Raw genomic sequence first — 8508 nt, 5'->3', positions numbered from 1 at the left:
GGAATATGTCAGCAGGTGTTCCGTTGACGATAGGTGCGCTATATCTGCTATCTCATCTGCAGCTTCGTTACCCCGTATGCCTGTATGTCCAGAAATCCACTGAATTGGTATGCCGTGGCCAGCATCTACGGCTTCCTTGTTTGCGATGAGAATGTCCCGTACTATTGGCGCCATACAGCCACTTCCCAAGAATGATGGTTTGAAGACCATCCTCTGAATCGCGATATATGACCCATTGCGCAGGCAGCTGGCGTGCGGCCACAGTGCATTGCTAGCTGTATGGCCACCAATTCCGCTCTTATCGACGGTGGTATATGGGATAGCCGTGCCATTCCTTCTCTGCTGTGCCGTGGTACATCAAATGCGGACGCAGATCCAGACGTTGACGTCGACGCATAGGTGAAAGTTGCGATCCTATAGTAGCTATCCATCATACACAGACAGTACTGTTTCAGCACCGGAGATGGTATTTCTGCCTTTTGGTGATATACACCAGGAACAGTCATGGCGATACGAGGAAGTCGTAGTGTCCACGAGGGATAGACCGCCGTTGGTGTCAACTGTGCTTTTGGTAAAGCACGGCGATATGGAGCGATCTCTTTGAAGAATAGAGAATTTCGACGGGTGCCACCTTCCCTGCAAGGGGGTGTTTGTGATGTGTCCGCGTGCATAGACGAACGTAGTGCCGCAGCAGCAGCAACAACAAGATCGCAGTAGCGCAGCAGCAAAACCTTCCGCTGTAGCTGCAGCTGCGCAGGCCATGTCATGGGCTAATTGGAATTTTAAACGCGGCCAGTTCGTTACGTACACGCGTCGCAGTTTTTTTTTTCTTTTTTTCGATTAACCTGAAGGTCAGTGCTCAATTAGCAGGGGCATATGGTCACTTCCCAATGAGTCAATATGCATGCTCCACTCAATATGATGAGCAATTTTAATGAAGCACATCTATAGAGCTGTAGCAACGCAGGCCCCGAAAAAAATATTGATGACCCGTCATTCAGAACGGTGAGGTGAAGTTCAGTCATTAAACTGTCAAATATTCTGCCGCGAGCCTCGGTGTGCTAGCTGCCCAATATTACACTATGGGCATTCATAACACGGGAGACGACGACCGGTGCAGGAACGCCTGTAAGTAGGCCTCTGTCCTGTTCCAGGGTAACTCTTACGTTCGGCATTGGAGAACCTTTTGCCCGACGGTCCTCACGAACTCTGGGTTGAGTAGAGACAATTTATTAATGTTATCGATAGTCACACTTCTCACCTGCGCACCTGAGACCGCAGTTTGCGCACTTCGGCTCTTACCTCACAGAGCATACCTTATCATCATGCGGCCCAGAACAGATCTTGCACCGTTCTTCGTTCGTGCAACCTGTCTAAACTGTCGAGTAACCTGCCTAGAGCAACGTTGAAAGCGGAAACATTGGGTTGGAGGTCGTATTCGTTAACCGCATAATTAATGAAACCCAGTCTTACTTCCGCTCGCAGGAGCTGTCATGGTTGAAACGTAAGGATTACGCGGCCTTCTTTCTAGGGGGCTAGATGTGCAGTCTTCAGCTCGGATGGATACAACATATCGCTTCACTGCTATTATGCCGTACGAGCTCAAAAAAGCTTTTAGTCGCTCTTCGGAGTACTGCGTGGGAACTTTTCATATTCTCTACATAGTTTGAAGATACGAGGATGGCACAAACGACTTGACTGCGACGGCGGCGACTTCTCCAATTTGAACCAGGCTTGTTGCTGATATTTCGGTTGCAACGTTAATAACCAAGCTTTCATCTTGTTAAGTCTGAGAAAGTATTTTCTCCCGAGTTTCTTTCGTGATGTCTTTTGCAATCGTATTGCGATCCACATCCCGGAAAGACTGGGCTGGGTATTTTGATTTAAAGACCACGGAAATGCCCGTGGGACGGTTCTTCTTTTATGATGCCACCTGGAACGGGGTTGGGTCGTCGTCGATTTCGAAGTTCATTACTGTGGCGTCAGAATCCAGGTTCGGGTCCTCGGGATAAGGATTCTGTCCCTCGAACTCACCATTTTAATCACGTGGCCGTTTTGTTAGAGGTTCAGAGTGCCTACGATTAGCAGGAGCGCCTTTGCCGGATGGCTACATTGGTGGTGTAGGCTGTGAGTGTTGGCCCTCCATTGCTTCAGTAGCGACAGCCTCATCGGTGGCCACTAAGGAGCCCGATGCGACCGGTCGACAAAGAAGTGAAGAACTCGGCGTGAAGGATAGACGTCTAAAGCTTGCCTTCGGCGAGATTCGATGCAAAAAATTCCAGAGCTCGATAAACATGCGCCCTCATCTTCTTCTTCTTCTTCATCCTCGGGGAAATGGCCGTTATCCACTAAGGGCGATTGGCCAGTACCAGATGAGGGTCATAGGCGTGGGTACGCGCCCTCATGACGCGAGCACTTCGTCGTTTTTTTTTTATTTCGTCTTTCTTTTTTCAGTTCGTAGCGTGTCCGCCACAGGGATGTTGCAACGAATAGGGTGCCTAGTATCCAGGCACCCTAGCAGCGGCGCTTTGCGCAGCGCCATTTCGGCCCCAAGCGGCCACGGATCCGAACAGCAGAGAGTTTCGTCAGCGGATTCTAAATGGTGTTTCAAGTGGTCTGGTACCAAGGAAAGCTACAAAACCTGTAGGAAACCCACATAAGAGGCGGTGCGTCTTGCCAAGTGCGAACAACTCGAGACCATGTATTTCAAAGTGCCGCGGCGTCTGCTAAACCCACGCGTGTTGCACATTTTGGGGCGCTGATGTTGCTGCTCGCTCGCGCCACCTGGCCCACAGAAACAGGTCTACTGATCCTAAGTGTTGTGGGTTCGAACCCGACCGAGGACGCCAACAACTTGGTGGCAGGGCACAAGTTACCTCGACACGCCGTCTTCCGAGAGGGACGTCAAATACGCTGTGTCGTGTGTCGAGATTTCAGCGCACGTTAAAGAACTCCCAGGTGGGCAAAATTAATTCACAGGCCCACCACTGTGGCGTCGCTCATGATCACAGTTGTCTCGCCACGCAAAGCCACGAATTATTATATTATTATCAGAGGGAGAATCGGTACGAAAAATCACACAATGTAAAATACTGTCGCAGTGCGAAACTGTTTCTGTGGTTAAGGCAAGAGCTGGCTGTGCTTGCGAGCTTCTTTCGGATATACTTGAAAAAGATAATAATATAAGAATTGCGTGTAGGTCAACAATAAGGACACGTTTGCAATGTGCTACCTTGCCGAAACTGTCTAAACTTGTCTTCTCGTTCGATTTCGGTTAAGTGCAGCCTCCGCGGTGGTGGTAGTTTATCTGCTCGTCGTACAGTCGGCCACGCTCAAGAGTGCAACGTCACGACTACCGCAGGGCGAACAGTGTGTCCTGGGCCGACTTCACAGGGGACTGCGCCGACAAAGCATCTGAAGAAAGCCCAGGGGAGACACCCAGACAGCACAGCCGGCGCCCGTATTCGATCCCGGGTCACCTCCCAGTCCCGGCGTAGAATGCCGTCATCATAACCACTAGGCCACGAGCCCTGGTAGGGAGCCCCCGCGTTGAGTCTTGCTAGCTACAGATGCACTGTAGCCACTCTGAATTAGTTTAATCGCTGGTTCACGTTTTCTTCGACGCCTCGAGCTTGCAGTATCCAGCAATAAAACAGATGAGCGAAAATAATAATAATAATAATGTTTATTTTCCCCAAGGGTTTGGCAGGAGGTACAGGCTACAGGCTAGGAAAGGCTACGACACCGTAGCTTGGCGGTGCCTGACCCCTCAAAGTTCACATACAGCGAACCCGACCGCTGAGACACGTTTTGCGGCCGAGAAGAAAGTGGCACTACTGTAATTTGTCCCATGAAGCAGCTAAGCAACTTCGATGAGGTGGGTCAGGGTATATGTCCCACGATCCACTTCAGGCCCCTTTTGACTGCCTGTAAAAAGGCCCACAACGCACTACAGAGAGTGGTACAACGCACATACTGCAGAGGTGCTTTGTACAAGCCTCTTTGTACTCCATTGTGCAACGGCTGCACCTATAGTATGTGTCTTCTGCTATGATTTTATGACGGGCACCGCTAGCTTCATGCGCGTGAGTCGTCGCGCAAAATTCTCATTCTCATTTGATGTGATGTGATGTCGTTTTTGGCTCCTCTACTGGGTGTTTTCCGTTGGATTTCCACGGATATTTGAAGACCCATGGCGGTACAGTTCCCCGTGAAGTGGGCCCAGGACGCACGATTCCAACTGCAGTAGACGTCACGTTGCCCGCCTCAGCACGCCTGACTATGGCAAGCCGTTCCATCATCTCTACGACCGCAGTTTTTCATCGTTTTCTTTTACCGGTGCGGGTTTTGTGCGACTTTCCTTTGTTCTTGCTTCTTGCTTCAGGCATGGAACCGTGAGCTCATTCACTCCTCTCATTTTAGGATACTGTTGGGATCATTCTGACCGTCTGACTAAACAACATGTCCTCCGTGGTTATTTGTCCTCGTTTTCCTATAAATGAACCAAATAGAGATACCACAACTGCCAATTGCATTCGATGTGCGTACATCGGCCAACTAAGCCTAACGCTTCAGCCGCGCAAAATACCATCTCTAGCGAGAATACGAGTTCCGACGCTACAAATGCACGAACGTTCTATAATACCGGTGGAGGCTTTTTGTGTGTCGTTGCCACAGTGCAAGAAACAAAAATTTCGTTTACCAGGCCTTTCTTATCGCTCCGCGAAGGTTTCCGAAACGGCGTATGAAACGATGCAAACAGTCTCGGAGAACACCAAGAAGAAAAGTCCTAATATGCCCCCAACTTTTGATGGAAGAGTGAACTGCTTCTCATGTTACCACGTGTATTACTCCTCATAGATGAAGCCATAGCAATTTGGGGAGAAAATCATTACATGGCGTAGTGCTGTTGCAATATATCACTTGCAATATAGAAGCGTACCTTTACAGCAATTATACAGCCAAACGTTATTTCCCTTCGCTGTTCCGCACGTTGGCCAGTACTCGAAATTTAAGGGATGTTAGACTGTGGACGAGTTCGCATCCTACAATCGGCTGCCCCGTCTGAGGTTTTCCCTGGATTTTCTGAAGAGTTTCCAGACGAATGTCGGCACAGTTCCCCTTGAAGTCGGCCCAGGACGCATACTCACCCAACACGACCCCCAACTAGTTCCTGCTGTCCTCTCTCCATCTGTCCATAGCTGTACGCCGCTTATAGCCACAGTTGCTCTGCGGCGCTAACACGGAATAAAATTAAAAAAAAGTTATATGCATCGATGTAGAGCGGCCGCGGGAGAGGTCACGTGCTTAGGAGAACCAATAAGAATAGCAGAGGCTCTCGCTTTTCTGACTGCGACTACAACATGTAGAAAAATATAGTTGCAGTATGCTGCGGCTACAACATGTAGAAAACATTTTCAACAACATGTAGAAAAATATAATGGATTCTACACACCGCGTTAATGGATACACAATCTATCGATCTGATCAATCCCCTGAGAGCAGAACAGCGCTATACGTTCGCAATGACCTCGTTGCTGCACCCATCGGGTCAGTTTGTCATCCCTCTTATGAACACGTCACCTGCTGGATCCGCCTTGGCCCCATGCTGTTAACGGTCGTCAGTATCTATATCCGTCCCGCGGTACAGGTCCCGTGGAGTGACCTCGAACGCTTACTTGGTTCTCTGGAAGCCCCGGCGCTTGTGCTGGGTGACTTCAATGCACATCACTCGGCCTGGGGAAGCCGAAGGACGGACGGTAGGGGAAGGAGGTTGTTGGAGGCAATGGAGAATAATAACATGTGCCTGCTGATCAACTGCATTGGTGAGGGCGATTGTGCTTTACAGCCTTCCTATTATGCACAGGATATCAACAACTTCATTAAATAAACTTCTGTCCCTGTTTGCTCCAAGCCTTCGTCGATGCCTCGGAGTTCCAAGAATGACTGAAAGACAGCAAGTACTGGCTGAAGCTGGTGAGCTCCCGATTGAGGTTCTCCGTGAACAGGAACCGGCTCTGCGCTACCTCCGTTTGCGTGCTCACATTCCCCGCCACCCGCTCCTCAGGAAAATTCGATACCGCCCTGAAAGCGACTTCTATCGAGTAGCGGAAAGGACACGCCAGACTCTGACTGGCTTCATAAGTAAAGATATTATACCCCCGGAAGCCCCCTGGTCTCTACCGGTACCGCCCACTTTTGTACGCCTCCCAAACCTTCTGGAAAGAAGAGACCAGGTTCCCACTTAAGTTCTCCGAGCCCATTTTCATGCTCTGGTAGACGAGATCCCGAAACAACAAGTCCGCCTCAGCATTCGTCATGCCATCCGAAGGCGTAGTGCACGGAAGACGCCTTTCACATCCAACCTCCTCCACAGTTGCGGAGCTCTATGCCATCCTTTTCTTTCTACAACACATCGCTGATTTTACACCGCGGGAATGGGCAGTCTTCACAGACTCCAAATCTGCACTTCAAGCAATTGAAAATTCCGACATACGAGGTCCATCCGCACCCCTAGTCACAGATGTGTTAATGGCTTACCACACTATCTACGCAGCAGGCCACAGGCTAGTTCTCCAGTGGGTTCCAACCCATTGTTGTGTCGTGGGGAACGAGCAGGCCGACGGCGCCGCAGAAGCAGCACTCTCGTATCGGAAACGGACCAGTATTGCTCTGCTGAGAGGAGACCGCCGTTAAATTCTGCGACGCCTAGTGACACCCCTGGCTTCCCGCCAACGGACAACCGACATTCTTCCCCCCCTCTATGTTGAGCAGAGTTGATCCAACGCTTGCTTTCCTCATGCCACGAAACACCTCTCGTCAAGATGCTGCATTAATCCACCGAATACGCCTCGATGTGGCATTTACAGATCAGTGGCGTTACCGCTTGAAACAAGTTGACTCTCCCACCTGTTGCCACTGTGGTGCTCTTGAGGGTCTGGAGCATATTCTTCTTCATTGCCCTCACTACCAACCTTCCCGAACCCCACTCTCCGAGCCTCTTCGTCAGCTGAACTCTCGCCCCTTCTCCCTATCGAAATTGCTTGGTCCCTGGCCCAATCCAGCCCAGCAACGCTCTGCGCTCAAAGCTCTTCTGACATTTCTGGACACCAACGGACTTCGATTGTTATTGTGAAGGGGCTCGTTATTTTATTCCCCACATTCCCACCAGCAATGGGATAAAGTATCGCCTGTGGCGATGAACCTCCCCACTCTTCAAGGTGAAAAATAAAGTTATTGTTAGAAAAATATAAACCTTGTTTTGAAAAAATAACTCTGGCGTGCCGCACGATGCATGCTTAATGTAATGAGCCACATACATCAAAGTGAGCCACATACATCAAGCTTCGAGCTATCGAGCAAATTATATCGTGACCCAAAAGGACTCTACTGGAACCCGGCCCCGAAAAATAAAGAAATTGAAAAGCAGCCAACAGAATAGGGATGCAAGGCTTCACTGCTTGCATTTTGTTCTCGCTCGATCGGTTTCGTAGTTCACTACATACCGTCTATTTTAACTCACATGAGTCAGTCCACTATTTGCCGCTGCCTTTGAAAGTTCACTAGTTTCATTTGAATCGAAAATTTAAATGAATTGGAATAAGCCGTTTGAGGCCTCTTGCAGGCATGGTTACATGAAGAATACCTTTTTTTTTTTTTCGTGTACGAGGAATATAATTTCGAACGCCAATATGTACATGCAGAAATATTACACGTGATATTATATTTTTACCTCTATTTTACCAGTATTGGCTATTTGGTAAAAGGCAGGCAGCAATAAGGCAGTCATTCCAGGAGAAGGCTGTTGATTCACTAACATCCAATGTAGATCGAAAGCTGTAGATTCGTATGCAAATCTCCGGCGAAGCCTAACGGGATTAGAAAGTTTTTGGGTCGCTCGGGGTTTGCACTATTCAGACTACAGTCAATTCCCGCCTGCCTTAATCTCATTTTGCTTCGACGTGTGTAAAGATATTGAAAGGCAAGCGCAAATAGCTAAAGTTGGCGGGAAGTCGGGTAATGAACTACCGAATGCTGGTGTCAAAGAGACTTCATAGCTAAAAAGCATAAAAGTACTAATCATCATCATCATCATTGGTGTGGTACGTTTTAACAGTATACGCGTAACAGTAGCAGTGTGATGCTGGATTTTACATAAGGCACAAGAAACCGTATATCTATGCCTAAGTTTTCTGTTGTTCGTGACCAAATGCCTCAAACGTTGTGAAATATTCTGCAGGAAGCAAATCTACGAGTAGGGAGATTGAAAACGGACACACAATAGAAGGTATAACAGGAACAGGTATAAAAAACTATTCTAGCATGGATTCTAACACAATGTTCATGCGGAATGAAGTTGTTTTGAATATTTCTCCCACCTTATCTTTATACCCTTCGTATATATTATTATGGTCTTCTGAACTTCATATCAGGATCTTCGTGTCTATATTAAGCACGTTTCCCGAAGCCGCCCGCACATTGCAGACATATTTCCCAACGTCAAGATAA

Source organism: Ornithodoros turicata, chromosome 3 (assembly GCF_037126465.1).
Source record: "Ornithodoros turicata isolate Travis chromosome 3, ASM3712646v1, whole genome shotgun sequence".
Taxonomy (NCBI): domain Eukaryota; kingdom Metazoa; phylum Arthropoda; class Arachnida; order Ixodida; family Argasidae; genus Ornithodoros; species Ornithodoros turicata.
The sequence above is the reverse complement of the archived record's forward strand: the minus strand, read 5'-3'. Positions refer to the sequence as shown.